The sequence below is a fragment of the Melospiza georgiana genome, chromosome 8 (assembly GCF_028018845.1).
Source record: "Melospiza georgiana isolate bMelGeo1 chromosome 8, bMelGeo1.pri, whole genome shotgun sequence".
Taxonomy (NCBI): Eukaryota; Metazoa; Chordata; class Aves; order Passeriformes; family Passerellidae; genus Melospiza; species Melospiza georgiana.
In genome coordinates this window covers 22,534,561-22,550,725 of record NC_080437.1, presented here as the reverse complement: position 1 = coordinate 22,550,725, position 16,165 = coordinate 22,534,561, and the positions used below count along the sequence as shown (strand labels likewise).

Below are 16,165 nucleotides of genomic sequence, written 5' to 3'. Positions count from 1 at the left end.
TAAAACTACTGGAAGACTTCACATTGTATAGTACAGAACAAAATCAAACCCATACAACAAAATTCTGTAAATTAGGTAGATTTTAAAAGCCCAAAAAAACACCATCTAAGTAAATGGAACTATTTATTTACAGAATAAGCTGAAGGTAGCATATGGTGCAAAGGAAGCTGAGTCATAATTTGTGAGACTGAAATAGCCTAATGTTTGGGGAGAAGGTCTAAAAGATTTCTGACTGCAGCAGTCTAGAAAAAGAAAGCCCTTACATGTTTATTTTCATATTGCATCTCAAGAATCTAGCATTAGAAAGTGCCAAAGCTGACAAATGCAAATTATTTTCCATCTTAAACTTGACAGTATTTACCTTTATAAATGGTGCAATGGAAAACACAGTGCTGTGAGGATTAATGTGAGCCAAGTCTGGAAGAGCTCAAGAATCTGGAAGAGCTCAAGAATCTGGCTGTCATAAGACATGAACTTCTTTCATCCTGAGAATTACCTACATGCCCTTCATATGTGACAAGGTCACCAAAATAAATATTTCATTATAATATCTGTGTAAGGATTATTTTAAACACTTAGTGTATGTGTATGTAAACGATAAATAACAAATTCTGAACTTCCAGTAAAATTTTAATTTTTAGAAATTTTGTGTTACAAGCTATTGTTTGCAAGGCTTGACTGCCTTTATTTAATAAGGTCTGCTGACTGTATAAATTGCAGTGAACAGCTTAGCTGAGTAATATGGCATTTTTGTGGCTATGATTTTAACTAGTTAAGCCATGGAAATAGATGACAGCTACTTTATTTTTAATCTTACTGTTGGAGAAAAGCTGTAAACTTTTTCCTTCCAGAAATAATCCGCAAACTGATTGCTGTCAACTGCTTGCTGGAGGGAAAGTCTGTCAACCAAGGAGGGTGGAGACAGGAGAGACAATCTCCCTCTTTCCATGTGTAAATACCTTTCCACAAAATGGAAGCAGAATATTATAGAATCTTCATAAATTAGGGATCTATTCTGTGTGAACCTTTAAAAAATGTTCTTTGTAGTATCCAACACTTTTATTCAGAAAAAAACTATGTCTGACTAGACTTTGTTATCAAAGAGACATGATGTTATTCAAGTGTTCTCAATGAAGCCTTGTATCTTTGTTCCTTAAAAATGAAAGCATATCTTGTAAGAGCTGATTCTGGATTCTGAGGGATGTAGTCTGCCCTTTATAAACTTCAAAAGCATTTATACCAAAACTCAAACTCTTAGCAGATTTCTAGGTCTAAAATATATTGGTCCTATACCATTAATTTGCAGAACACCTACCTGGCTTCAGGTGTAATGAAGATCATTAGTGTCTACAAGGAGTTTTTACCTTGTGAACACTATACAAATGCTAAATTATGACAAGGACAGAAGTAGCCCAGTTTATCTTCATCCAGAAGCTAAAATTTTTTGCTTGTATTTGAATTACCTTATTAATTCATGTCTAAAACCCAGTATCTCTACTAACTGATACTTTGCCATTCATCAAAATAATCTAAATCCGTAATATCTCACTTCAATTTTTTTTCAGCTATCCACTGTAAGATCCCATTGTAAATAAATACAACCTCAGAACATATTTTTCTGTTGCCAATTTCATGGAAAAAAAAAGTCTACTCCTTGCAGTTTACTAAAAGTAGAACATGTTTTTTAGCTCTCAATTTCTGAAACCCTGAGTTTCTTTACTTGCAGAAACTTACATGACACAAAATGGTTGGTTAGCAATCTGGAGAATTGTAGTAGGACAAAATATTAAATCATTTTCTCCATTGTTCTGCAGGTAATGTGTAACATTTTACTTAATAACTATATCTGCACCTTTTATAACCTCAGTGGAAAAGGATTTGCTCTGCCTTTCCAAGTTAAACAGATGTACAGTGTTAACAGGGAATTATAGACAACAACAAAAAGAAAAAAAACTAAAGCAATTATTTTTCTGAAATTCAGATGATTAGCATTTATGCACTTACACTGATTTGGGAAATAAAAGTAAAGGCTAGAGCTGCATACTTGCACAGGTGCCCATTCACAATTTTTCAATTCCCACCTATTCACTGCAGCTTGGATGCCAAGGGTCACTTCTCTCCAAATTCTGGAGGCCTTAATATCACACAAAGAAGGCAAATTCTCCCATTTTTCTGATGGAGTTACTGCAGAATGTCAATTCAGAATCAAACAGCAAAGACTAGATTGCTTCTCAAAATCAGTTTCAAGGTACTAAGTTGTAAGTACAATTAGCTCATCACTGTCCCTAGGACACTGTATCCTCATTTCATGGAGAAAGAAAGAGAATCATCATTTTCAGTATTTTAAGTGCTATCATTGCAGTATTCTGTAAATGGAAAGCCATTTGATTACAAAGTTCCTTTTTATCACTCTTCTATATGCACACACACAAATAAAATATATCTTTTTTAGCTAAAAGCAAAAGTATCAGTCACTTGCTAAAGAAATGGAAAACTCCTTCTCTTCAAGCAATATTGAATGAATTTTCCTGCAGCAAAACAGCTTGATCCTAGACCAAACTTAAATATTTTGAGCCAAAACACAGAGCCCTGAGTCTCACCCTAGAAATCTTAAGCATTGCTTGACAATGAGGGTAGTTCAGTGTCTTTTCTCACTGCTGCTGGCAAAGCAGGTGAGTGCAAATAGCAAGAGAAAATATGGAACACCGAAGCAATTTTTCTCAAAACATTTTTTTGCTATTTGAAGGAAACATAAAAAAAACCCTTGCATTTTTTAACATAAGGCACACAATTTCTTCACCTGAATGAAAGACCATTTGGCTTCTGAAAAATCAGCTATAGAGCAATTAATTCACCTGTATTTTGCAATCAATTTCAAGTTCACATTTCAAATTCCCTGTAACTATAACAAGTCCAGAGGTTCATTTGACCTATAAAAAATGAGGTGGGGAACTAAATCTAATGCAAAAAAAATTGCAGTGCCTCTATGACATGTAAAATAGTATCTTCCTTGTGTCAAACATATGGTATGAGTAATTCACACTCATACACTCAAACACAGACAAACAGACAACTGTCAGCTGGTGCACGTGTGTGCACACACGTGCCAGTGCTATGAAACCAGAGCAAGGAAAGATGGTGAAGAGATATTTTTATCTGTTATTTTCCTGGTCACACAGCAGTAGTAAAATTATTACTGATGTTACTAACTATTATTACTAACAATTACATTATTATTAATGAAGCATGAAAGTGAGGTGAAATGGAAAGTAGTGGAATTACTGGGCTCAGAGGATTGTGATCAGTGCCACAAAATATTCAGCTGGGAACATTACTAATTGTGTACCCCTGCTGATATTGGGGCCATTTCCCTTAAAGACCAGAATAATGGGACTGAGGGCACACTCAGCAAGTTGGAGAGTGTGTGAAATAAGGAGCAGTTGCACTGCTGTTAAGTGGGACCTCAGCAGGTTGCAGAAATAAAGCTCGGCAAAAGAAAATACACATTCTTCACCCAGAGAGAAATAACTTTGTGGACTGGTAAAAGTCTTAGGACCGGCCAGGGGGAAAGAACTGAGCACTAAAGGATGGGGAATGTCCTAATGGACAAGAAGTTAAACATGAGTCAGCAAAGTGCCCATGTAGGAATGAAAGCCAACACTTTCTGTGTTAGGAAACGCAGGATGAGAGAGATGATCCTGACCCTCAGCACCAGTGAAGTCATATCTGGAATATTGCCTCCTGTTCTGGGCTCCCCAGTACAGAATAGACATGGACATACTGGTGTACATCCAGTACGGCCATTCAGGACACAAAGATAAGGGTCTTGGAGCATCTGTCATTTGAAGAAAGGAAGGGAGAGCTGAATTACTTTTTCCTGGAGAAGGCTCAGAAGGGATCTTAATCAGTATTTATAAATGTTTGGTGGGAGGGAGGGAGGGAGAAGCCAATCCTTTGAAAAGCAAATATTATGAGAAAGAACATTCAAAATCCACTCTCTCCAGATTTCAATAAGGAATTTGACATAGTATCACCCAGCAATTATTTACTGGGTTGGAAATACAAGCATAACACAAAAATAAAGTTGACACAAATGGTAACTATTGAATGATAACTAATGGTAACTATTGATGACTAATGGTAACATATTGAATGGACTTTGAAATCGTTCTTCACACTCACTTTACCACATCTGTAAACACGGTGAAAAGCAGAGGTGTTTTAATAAAAACTGGTTACAGTAAGCCCTCTTGATACTGGGGAGGTTCTTGCTAACTTACAGAAGAAATTGGAGGAGCATTTGCACAGGATTAGAAATGGGAAAACCTTTAGCTACTTTTCAAAGCCACATGATTACGAATAGCAGAATTTCTGATTATTTCTGCGATGGTCTCTTATTATTTATCTCTCTTGCATTTGAAAGCAACACAAAAAAGATAAATCACCCACCCATGTTTACTATTAAGAGATTAAACTAACCTGGCCTATCTGTAAAACAAACTTGATATTCACCAGTGTCTGACAAAGTATTTTCAAAAGACCAAGTGGAGTATTAGCAGTCTTATTCAAGACTTTGAGCAAACACTTCAGGTACAAGGTTCAAATTCAGGAGAATCAAGTTACTAGCCTCTGTATCTTCCTATTTATTCTGTTTTGCCACACAGACTAAAAGGTGCTTGCTCTGCTTGTTTGATCCTAGCACATAAAAGCTGAGAAGACACATGATCGATGTTTATAATTTATTGAGGGCTACACGCCGAGGAAGGAGTTGGTTTAAAATAACAATATAGAGAGATTAAAAAATAGGAATCAAAGAATATATTTAGGTTGAAAGTTCAAAGAAAGCTCTAAGCATTAGGAGAGAGGTTTTGAAATATCTTTAAGATAGAACAGAAAGAACAGAAAGAACAACAGGGCAATGTACTTAAAGGTAGACTGTGATGACTTTATAACTCAAGTTAGATAAGATTGCTGTTTAGCTCAGAAAGGTCGTTTCTTCAGCCCGGAATTACTACTGTGACCAACTGTTCCTGGTTCTGCTCCCCCTGCTTCCCAGACTTCTTGCTTCACACTATTCCCACTAAAATTCAACTAGGGCTGTGAGAGAACCTCATGCCATTTTTATCCTTAAGAGAAAACAATCTTAAGACTTAAATTCCTACCCCTCTAGCTTAAATGTTTTTATGGAATATTGCATCAAAGCAGATGATTAGAAAACCTCCTTGAGATCAGAACATTTAATCAGCACCTAAACAGAGCAGTGCACTGCAAACATACAGAAATGATATTACCTCTTTGAGTCTTCATTAAATATTTGTCCTCCTGGCCAGTTTAATGGATTCCTGCTTACTATATAAACAGTCAAAGAGAGAATTTGATTGTACTCCAAGCAAATACACCTCAAACGCTGTCACTATTCAGAATCACGTAATTTAACCTGTCTGTTAAGACATACAATTATCCCCCCCCCTTTATAACATGGTAACATGTTAATCATTGAACAACCCATTCAGAGGATTTCCATGGCAGTGGGTAAAGCAAAAACAGCTACAGAAAAGAGAGAGGGCGTATTCACATGTCTCTAACTACTGGCCAGTTGTCACATAATCATTTGTGTAGCAGCAAGTGAATATTGAGCAATGTTGCAGACAGCCAACTCTTCTCCATTCAGCTCCTTTCAAAGATGTGTCCATCACTAAACAAGCAGCACTCTGCTTTCCTGACCCAAAAAGCATGCTCGGCTTGTTGCAAATATTGAAAATGTAGGCGGGTCTGTCATTCACCAATCCCACAATCCCCAAACACAAGTCAGTACTGTAAGGCCAATAAAATCTGGTATGACCACATTTCCCCACCTCCCTCTGGCTGACAAATGAGTTTTTACACTTTGTTTTAGAAATGGAGCAAATGTTTTTCACATACAAGTGAATCCAACGCTTGACAGCCAATCAAAAATTTACACTGGACTGAAATTTACACAGTGACATATATTGTTCAAACCTCAAATCAGAACTCCCATATTTCATTTATGACTTGCAAAGCCAAAGCACTGCCCAGAAGAATGCCAGTTACACAGAAAAAAAAGTATTTCTATTTTATTGGTATCTCAGAACAAGAAATGTTCACTAATTAATAAATTTGGACCACTTTGTAGACTGGTGTCCATGACAGCATTTCCAGTTAGACACAGAAGATTTGGAAAAGAAAACAAAATTATTCTCCTGTTCCAAGTTCAAAGATGAACTCCACTTTTATTGACTGTCATTTGACCACTACCATCCCTTATTTGGTGACAAACCAGATTCTCAACAACTGAATCTCTTTTAATTGGTTGGTTATAGTCTAGACCAAGGCTTCTGCCTTAAATGCCATAAAAATGCTGTGTATGTGAGTATGATTTCATTTAACAATGACCTGCACTCTTGGATCTGACAGAAAGTCTTGATTTCCAAATGTTTTTCCCCACCTGACTAGTCTCCTTTTAGGTTTTTGTCTTTATTTCTGGCTTGTGCTTATTTTTGTCTCCCTTATTTTGTTGCTGTAGAACAGTGATGTGAAAACTACTGCATCCAGGCTTGCTTTCAAAGTAAGCATATTGAGTGGCTAGCCTGGCTCATATGTTCTTGCTTACCTCACAGATTTCTGTGTTATTATTAGTTTCTTCTACTAGCATAGCAGTCTTTTGCCACACACATAGACACATTTTACAATAAGCTCACAACTTATGAAACTTGCAAATCACACATTCTGTCAAAGCACACAAATTCCTTAGTTTCCTCATTCTGAAGCAATGTACAGGATCCATCTATAACACTTAACATCTTCTTAATCAAAAAGCAGTATTTTTACATAAGTGGAACAAAAAATTTTGTAATATTTGCCATTCACAGTTTGGTCAAAAACATGCTAGGCTACTAAAGCAATTAACCCCAATCTAAATCAGTTCCATTTGAAATGACAAAACCTCAGTCTAGTTTTGCCAGCAACAAACCCAGTGAAATATATGAAAAGTCACAAAATTTAGTATTAATAACTTCTACAATATAAAACCATTATCTCATCAGGCTAAAGCTGTCATTTTGTATTTTATGATGAAATACCTAGCACATGAATAACACAAACATCTTACTGAACAGTAGGTCTCCCCAGTTCATCTCATTTAGCAGGCAAGCGTCAAAAACAAATACTGTATTGCCTTAGGGGCAGTAAGTGAAATTCTTGGAAGTAGCTTATGACATTTTTAAAGTTTTTCAGAAGGTGGAAATAATAAAAAAAGACATCACACAGATTTTAGTTGCTGTAGTTGAGAAAGTCAACATTTTCAATGGAAGTTGTGCTACCCCTTGTCCAAGTTTTCCCCATCCTGCATCTCAGAAAATACGGGTTTGTGCAGACTAAAAACAAGGTAAACCAGCCTGGTTATTCTCAGTCTTTTCATGTGTGGCAAAAATAAGAGGACACATGTGGTTCTAAAGCACCATCCTTACACACTACCACCTTCAACTCTGCAAGAGATTTCAGGCTGTAATGTGTAAATCATTACTACATGCTCTAATAGTACTTTCTATTTAATCAGGGGAGAAGAAAAGCCCCCTCTAGAATTACAATAAATAACTACAGTTTTGTTTTAAATGAAATGATGTAGTTTATATCTGACCTGAGTTTCAGTCTTTTCCTAGTGGGAAATATAAATTCAGCATTTGGATACATAATCCTACAGCTCTCAGAAGAAGCCGACTCCACCGCGAACACTTTACATGATTTATAGCTCTCCTCCAGATTCAGATGACAAGTCTCGGCGGAGCAGGTGCAACGGGGTGTTTTTTCCTTCCTTCAGACATCATTCCCTCGTATGTAAATTAATTAGCAAGTCTTCCTCACTTTCGCGTAAGCGGGGAAAATGAAGCTGATGGAATATCAGCGTTCGGTTCCTCACGAGGAGCGGGTGACCCGGCCGAGGGAGGGAAGGAGGGAGGGATGCGGGGAGGGGGCTCGCTGTCGTTACTGCTGGAGCCACAGCGATTTCGACAGCGTCAGCGGCGATAAAGTGAGCCCGGCTCCCGCGCGCTTGTGCCAAGAGAGCGATTTTTAAACCACGGGCAGGATTTGGAGGAACCTCGGGGACGCGAAGCGAACACACCCCGCACGCCTCCCGCGGCAACCCGAGCCTTCCTGTCCCCCCTGCCGGCAAGTTGGAGCCGCCCTGCCCGCGCCCCCTCCGCCCTGCCCCTTCCTTCCCGGGCTGCCGGGGCACGGGGAGCGCGTCCCGACTCCCGTTACCTCCTCCGGAGCCATGGAGAGCCGCGGCCCAGCGGAGCGGAGCGGAGCGGAGGGGCCGGCGCTCCCCGCGCTCCCTCAGCCGCCGTGCCGCCAGCCGCTGGCACAACCCGCTCCACATAAATGCATTAACAGCAGCCACATCATGATTAATTCATCAGTCCCAGTGACCAGGGGAGGAGGCAGGCGCGGGGGCTGCGGAGAGGCAGGGCGCACGGGACGGTCCCTTCTCCCGGAGTTCGCCCCGGCTCCGGGCCCCGCCGGCGCGGAGGGACGGATGGATGCAGCGCGGTGCCCGTGCCTGCCCGGCCTGAGGGAGGCGGGGTCTCCCCTCCCTGGACAGGGCACGGGCGGCGGGACCGCGCTGGGAGCCGGGCGGGGATGGCGAGGCAGCCGTGGGAAGTTGGGAAGGCTCCGCGGCACGGGGCGGGCGGGCTGCAGTCCCCGCTCAGCGGGAGCATCCTCAGCTCCACGGGAGGGAGATGCAGCCCCTCCTGGTCTCCGGGCTGCCAGCGGCCCGCCGGGTGTCCTGGCGGCGGAGCAGGGCCCGAGCTGCCGGCACGGAGGGGCCACCGGGCAGCACAAGCAGCCCGGGCATCCGTGCGGCCGTGATCACGGCAGCAGGACTAAACTCGTTTGCACAAATGTGTCCAAACCCCTCCTCAGCCTCCGTGAAAACAACTGCTCGGCCACGCGCCAGTTGCTGGAGCCAGGTTTTCCCGTGCCACACATCATTGGTGTCCATGTGAGCTTGCCTTGGTCTGCTGAGGCAGCGAGCCCGGCTCCTTCCCCAGTCCTCCGGCACAGAGCTTGGCTGCCCTGTCTTCTGAGGGCAGCGCCGACTTCTTCAAACACCACTTGCTAAACTAGCAGTACGCTGGACTTTGAGTTTCTTCACAGAAGTGGCACAATACCACTGTGATTTTAAGGGTTTCAGATCAGCTGTTAAACGTAGGAAACCCTTTGCATTTCTCTGCCTTCATTTTCCACTCCAAACATAGGTAGAAGTCCTCTAAGTCCACCATCCCCCTCCAATATTTAATACAAGGCGTACTTTACAATGCCAAGTAAGATGCCACCTTAACTTAGTCAGGTAGGTCCCTAGTCAGGAGATGAAATTTGCATAGAACTGATGACTTATCACTTCCTTATCACTGCCTCACTTGATCTGTACAACCATGTTTGCCTACCTATTGTCATACTCCAAGGGAATGTATTTGTATAGGATATTACCATGGTTTAACAGTTCCTTATGGATGTGTGCCAGGAGCAAAAATCACCTCTTGTGGATTTTAGATTAGCAAAGAATCTCCAAGCTGACATAGCTATATATAGAGATTGCCAAGTACCAGACAGAGTTCATAAGCTTTACATAGAGAGATCCCCAAATTGTCACAAGCCCTGATAGGTAATCATAGGCAAAGAGGTTTAAAGCTGTGTAAGGAGGAAGCAGAAAATAAATGAAAAAGTAGAGCAGTTTTGTGGAAAAAATTCATTTACATGACACATTAATTTTCCTTTTATATTATGCTCTAGATTTGTGTTTGTTGCTCATACACAAAAGAATAATTAACTCCACAGTTAAGGCTGTGTTGTGGTTTCCACTTATAGCGGGAGTAAAAATCTCTAGGTTCAATACTTGAAAGCTGCATTTAGACTACATAGCACAATAGCACATAAGAATTACAGTTGAATTTTCTTCTAAAACATAATACTTACTTGCCTTCTACAGAGAAAAATCTTAGTTGTCCTCTTTTTCGAGATTTTCCCATTTTCATCTGTGAATTCTGAAGGTTCCTGTGCATATTAGAAGCCATTCATCCTGTAGGAAAAGAACACAAATAAAGCTGATTTTGAACTTTTAAAATTAAGTAGAAATAGGGTAACACAGACTATCCACTATATTATTTCATTGCATTTGGTACTGGCATCCCAAGATAATTACATAATAGCAGATTGAATTGTTCTACTTACTTTTTTTTTTTTTTTTTAAAAAGGATTTTATCAGAATCAAATGTTTCCTGCAAAAACTAATGTATTCATCTGAAAACATAAAAACATGGAACTTGATTAAAACCTCTGAATCACCAGTCCAAAACTCTGCTTTTTAGCAGACATTACCTAATGTCTACTGTAATCCAGTGCTTCATCTTAAAATCAGTTCATTTCACTCTTCCTAGTGAAGGCAGTGCCTGAACATGCACTGGCTCCCCTGATTAGAAATTGTCCCATTAGTTTCTCTCCCCAGAACATTCTAAGTATTATTCTCTTCTGTTCACCTATTGCTATATTCATGTACAACACTCACGTTTTTCTTCAGTTGAAACAGATTCTCCTTCAATCTCTTTCCATAAATCAAGTTCTGGATTTCCCCTGATGATGTCTATGACCTATTACAATTTGAATTAGTAATTTTTAAACTCTGACAGATGGACAGAGCTTTATACATGACATTCCAGTAAACTCTTATTAGTAATGCCCACAATGGTCTCTTCACCCCCATTTAAGCACTGATAAAGGTGGGCTTTGCCTCACTTTCTTTCTTGACCCTCCTATGTCATAGCTTTTGGTTTTTCCTGTGCTCCCTACCAACAAGTCTTTCTCATGCCATACAACTTTTGACTCTCAAATCACCAGATTATACCAGAAGTTCTTATCAGGTTCTGGTGCATAATCTTGAATTTTGTTATTGTATTTCTTGGCTCCAGTATTTTGTGTGTGCTATTGACAAGCTGCAAATCAACAGCAAATTACACATTTTTTCATTTTCTATGATTATTAATTAACTTATTAGGGGATACAGAAATAATAAGAACTGAACAAACCTAGCAAATTCCATTTATGAGTTGATCTCTTTTCAGCATAAACTGTCTTCCTCTGCAGGTCCTTATCCACTTCACAATTTTTATACAGGTTTTCTTGTCTTCCATTTCAATAGCTGCCCACACACAGGTGACTGCTTCCAAGTTAAACTCTGGAGAAAGCAAAGGTGTTAAATGAGATGGTGCATGAGGTGTCCACTGTTACAGAGTTTGGGACAAAGATGTAGTACAATTAAAAGCAAAGGATAAAACCACTCATAAGTAGCCTGGTAAAAGTCATCTATCTGCTGTGCTACATTTCCAACTTAAAAATGGCCTAGTACTACAGTTCAAAGAAAAATCACCGTGGCTGGAGAGGGGGGAGAGTGGACCTATTCTCTATACTGTTCACTCGTTTCTTCTATTTCTGGAAACTCTCCAGGTTCTTTATTACAGAACTCACTTGCCTGGGCAATTTTATTCACATGTCATCTTACTGAGAGTGGTAGAACTATGTAACTATCAAAGTATGGAAAACTTCAAAGCTGGATTTCTTTTATTATTGTTATTTACTGAAGTACAAATTTATGTTTCTATGAAATGATTAACATCCTTGCTGATACCTTATTGGTATGAAAAGATGGATGCATAGTTCCACTACCACAACATCTGAAGTTATATGGATACAGATTCATTAAAACCATTTAAAGTAGTATTTATTTTTATATTGTGAATCAAGTCTCAGTGCTGCCACATCTACACATTTGGTCTTGGTGTATCTCTGCCTAAGTCTTGGGATGAAATCTCAATCACACAAAAATAAAAGAAATTCTTCTAGTTAATTCATCAGAGCTAGGACTGCATTCACTGATTTTTCTCTGAGGGTTCACTACATTTGTCATGAAATCCTTAATTACAGCAGCTTATATTAAATATAAGCATACATGTGTCTAGGTTTATTTCTAGAAAATAAATCATATTGAAGGAAGAACACTGCATGATAGAATCAATCCTGATACAGTAAAACTAAAAGCAAATGATAATAGTACATCTCTATGAAATATCCCTGGCCTGAAGGCCATATGACATTTTCTTGATTCAAGGCCTAATATTCAAAGCTTGGTCATAGTTATTCATCTGTTAAGGTTCATGCAATTGGTCTGATTTACGACTAATTCTAGCTACTACATGGAAACTGTGGATGCAGATGAATTATGATTATTTTTTTTTTCAGTCTGAGGCACAGACTAAAACTCAAGGCATAAAGAGTGTCTTTTGCCTTGATTTTAAACTAATTTTCAGTGAATTAAATATCTGACAAATAAGGGGGCAGGTCTACCTTTTGGAATTCAAAGCACTTGTGTTAATTAAGAGTGAGTTTGACTCAACTTTCCTCATTCTCCAAAGAACTTTTCTTCTCAGCCTTATAAAAGTCAGATTATGTAGACAAATGTGGATTTCAATATCTATAAAACTTATGGGAACTATATAATATAAAAGCTCAAGGCTTGACATAGGCAACCTCTGTTATTCAATAAAGTAACAACTCTGGAATATTCCAGAGAAGTGCACCTTCTCTCATGTTTATCTGGTCATTGAGGGTTGTAATTTCTGACATCTTAATTTTCATGAAATGACTTTTTCTTACTGAACTCAGAAAAGCCATTAGAAATCCATAGTAGCAGTAAAGCAATAGACACAAAATACTGATAGGACACCAATAACGTTGAAAGATGACAGACTTATTTTCTGAAAGAGGGGAAATTCTGTCATTCTTGAAGGAATGCTGAGGCATTCCAAAAAGTATAGATAATTTTTGAAACTGAAACATTTTGCTATATACATTATTTCTGATTTTTGAAATTGCCCTCAGTTTTAAATACCCTCACTCATATGTCATATGTGCTACCTCAAATTGTGGCACCAGAGGCAGTGAACTGAAGAAAGAGAGAAAATGGGAAAAATCACAGCAAGAAATAAGATGATCCAAAAAACCATATTACTCCAAATTGCTAGTCCAGCTGAGCTGTACCTTTTTTCAGTCTCAGAGCAGACTGTAACTAAGGTGCAATTTCTATTGTAGTTCTCTCACCCTGAAAACAGTCCAAAGTGATCTATACAAAGCTAGGGCAAGCTGCAGACAAGGCTGGTGTCTACAGTGTACACCCTCTGAGCATCCTCCTGAAGCTGTGCAATTTGCGGAAGAGTAAAGCATGTTGCAGGCTTGCCCTTCAGAACCTCAATGCATTTCCTGCTACTGAAGGAACAGACATGAAATCAGTGGAAGGAAAACTCACTACACCACAATACTGAACCAAGACCATTATTGTTTTGCTAGCTCTGATGTTTCAGCTGAAATGTGGTTTATAATGCTGTAAAATTATGGGTCAGGTAAACCTCATTGCAGCTCTTGGGTATAGCTGTCCCTCTTCATTTAAGATAGATGTAAGAACTCATTATGCTCCTTTGCTGAAACAGGTAACTGAAATGACTTTAGTCTCTAAACCCCAAACACAATTACACATCTCTGTACAAAACAAAAGCTTGAAAAAGTCAGGTCAGAATGAGAATGAAGTGGGTGGAGTGGTTTTGCTGTTTTTTAAGAAGGATACAAATGAAAGTGACACAATGTATGTAGGCTATGCATGTAGGACATGCATAAATATGGAGAAAGAGGAAATATGTAGAAGCTCATGTCAAATTAATGCCAAGGAACAGGTACCGAGGAACAAATCTAGACAGATTTTGGGCTGCTGGCACAAACTGCCACGGGTTGAATCTCTGAAAAATAAAAAGCTTTTTCAATATGCATAATTTCTGCTATGCTCAAAGAAAGATTTTTTTAATGTTGCTTCCTAGAAATAGGACTGCACTGACAAAAATCAATCTCTATTAACAGCTCCCCTATCTAATGGAAAAAATATAAAATCTTCCAAATTTTGACCAGCTGTTGGGCAAAGTGACAAAGCTGTGTGACAGAGTGACAGATCTCAGATGTAAATATACATGCTATTATGAAAGATATAAATCTCAGCTAGAAATATACATATCATTACTAATTGATTTTCAGAATTCCCACCCTGTATTTTCAGAGATGTGTCTTCCCTTAAGTTCCCTAAATATCATTTACACTTTGGGAGCTGTGACTGCTATATCCAGCTTTCAAATACCCCAAGGACCTGCTAAATCAAAGACATTCCTATACAGGAGAAAAATATTTGAATTCTCAATTTCTATATGAAGATTTAGGTGTCTGTAACCTCCCCAACACAGTTACATCCCTTCTCCAGCAAGTTCAGGAAAAAAATAAAGAGAATGTAGGCAGGTATCTGTTGACTTTGCCCCCAGGTGCCTTGAAAGAAGCTTAGAAAAGGAGAGAGTCTTTTGGGGTAGTGGAGTGAAAGTGGCTTGGAGCAAGAAGTGAAGAAATACTCCAGTGCCTTGTTCAAGAAAATAAGATTTTGTAGTTTTGTGTAAATAAACAGCCATACAAGAGGACCTAGCTTTACAAAAGCCATCAAGTTTTGACCCACTGTTAAGCTCATCAAAGTATAAATGCGCTCCTGACTTATAAAGACCAGGAAACAGTTATCTCAAATTATCTTTCCCAAAGGAAACTCTGAGAGTAATCCACATAGTGCAAGTGATTAATTTTCGCAGTGCACATGTTACTTCTGACTTCATTATTAATCAGTGGCTTTTTTCTATATCTGCAAATCAATGAACAAACTTACGTGGAAGATGCAACACACTCATGAATGAAGCAAAAATATTTAAAATGTCCACCTCTGAGCTCTCTAAATCTCACAATATCAGTCAGGACTTACAAAATCCTTAAGGTTAACACCTAAGATTGGAATGCATTTTTTTCACTTTGCTAAATAAATGCACAGTACACTGTAAAATGGTCACATAAGGACAGTTTAAAATAAACACACATTCATATCATGTGCAACAGCAAAAAGAGACATCTTGCAGAAGACAACAGTGATTGCTCAAGTGCTCAATACACAAAAATGGAATACTTCACATGCTGGAACTGATCAAAGGTCCATTGCTCTGTCTCTGGTGTGCAGTTCATCTGCGTTCCTATCCTTGGCCAGATGGTTAGAGGCTGTAAGTGAGTGTGTGTACAAAGTGGTCCTTTCAGAACATCCTCCTACCTTCATTAAAGTATTAAAAGTATTATTTTCTGAAACAGATTTTCTGCACAGACCTGTCATGTTTCATAGCCATGCATGGATTCAATGGAGGAAGAACAACGCAGGCAATGATTTACCCTTTCTGAAGAGGAATTGTCACAGCTCCTGAATCTTCTGTGCACCACATACAGCACCCTGGGCTTTCCTGAGAGATCTCTTATCTAATTACTCACCAAGTTCAACCTGCTTAGCTCATGAGGTCTGACAAAATCACAGCCTGATGTGAAGCAGCTGGGATTTAACTCGCATTTATAAAATTTAATTGGGAGATTTTTTTCTTTTGTTCCATTTTTTGCACTTCTTCACTCTTAAAATCACATAACATCCCCATATGCACATACAAACACACAAAACAAAGAGTAAAAGCAAACCACAACAGTCAGTGAAGTTACTTGCTATAGAAATAGCAGTGCTGGAATTAGCACTTCAAAGTGAAAAGCTATTTTAAAATTTAACTGCCTGGCAGATGCAGCAGATATAGGACAGGGACCAAAGAGAGGTAAGGAGAGAGGGAGAGTAGGAAGAGGAGAAAATAAGTGGGGAAGGGTAGGCAAACAGATGAATGGTGCATTAATTAAAGGTAAAAATAGCCAAACTCTATGCTGTCAGTGACATTTTGGCAATGTGGAATCCAATAGCAAAATTCCAATTGACTTCAGAGAATTCTGTTTTTCACTCTGTTTCAATAGTTTTACTCTCATGTACTGCAATGTGTCAACACAATTCCTCAATGTATTTAGTTACTTTTAGTTCATTCTTGCCAGTAATTTATTCTACAAATGTTGTAAAGGCAAGAAGGAAACTAACCTTGACCACTGAGTTTTCAGTATTACATTGGAAAATCAGGATAGTTACAAGCCTGTTAGTTTTTATGGCACAAATTGC

General features: G+C 39.0%; 1 protein-coding gene across 3 annotated transcripts in view; it reads right to left on the bottom strand.

Moving 5' to 3' along the window:
* LOC131086114 (heparan sulfate glucosamine 3-O-sulfotransferase 1-like) overlaps positions 1-8,540 on the bottom strand; it is a 40,979-nt gene extending 32,439 nt beyond the window's left edge. For 2 of the 3 annotated variants that reach the window (XM_058028901.1, XM_058028899.1), the window contains exon 1: positions 7,658-8,225. The gene's annotated coding sequence lies outside the window, so the exon portion shown is untranslated. Of the gene's footprint in view, positions 1-7,657; positions 8,226-8,280 lie in introns of those variants that run through there. The other variant, XM_058028898.1, reaches the window with a different exon arrangement.
* Positions 8,541-16,165: the final 7,625 nt, after the last annotated feature.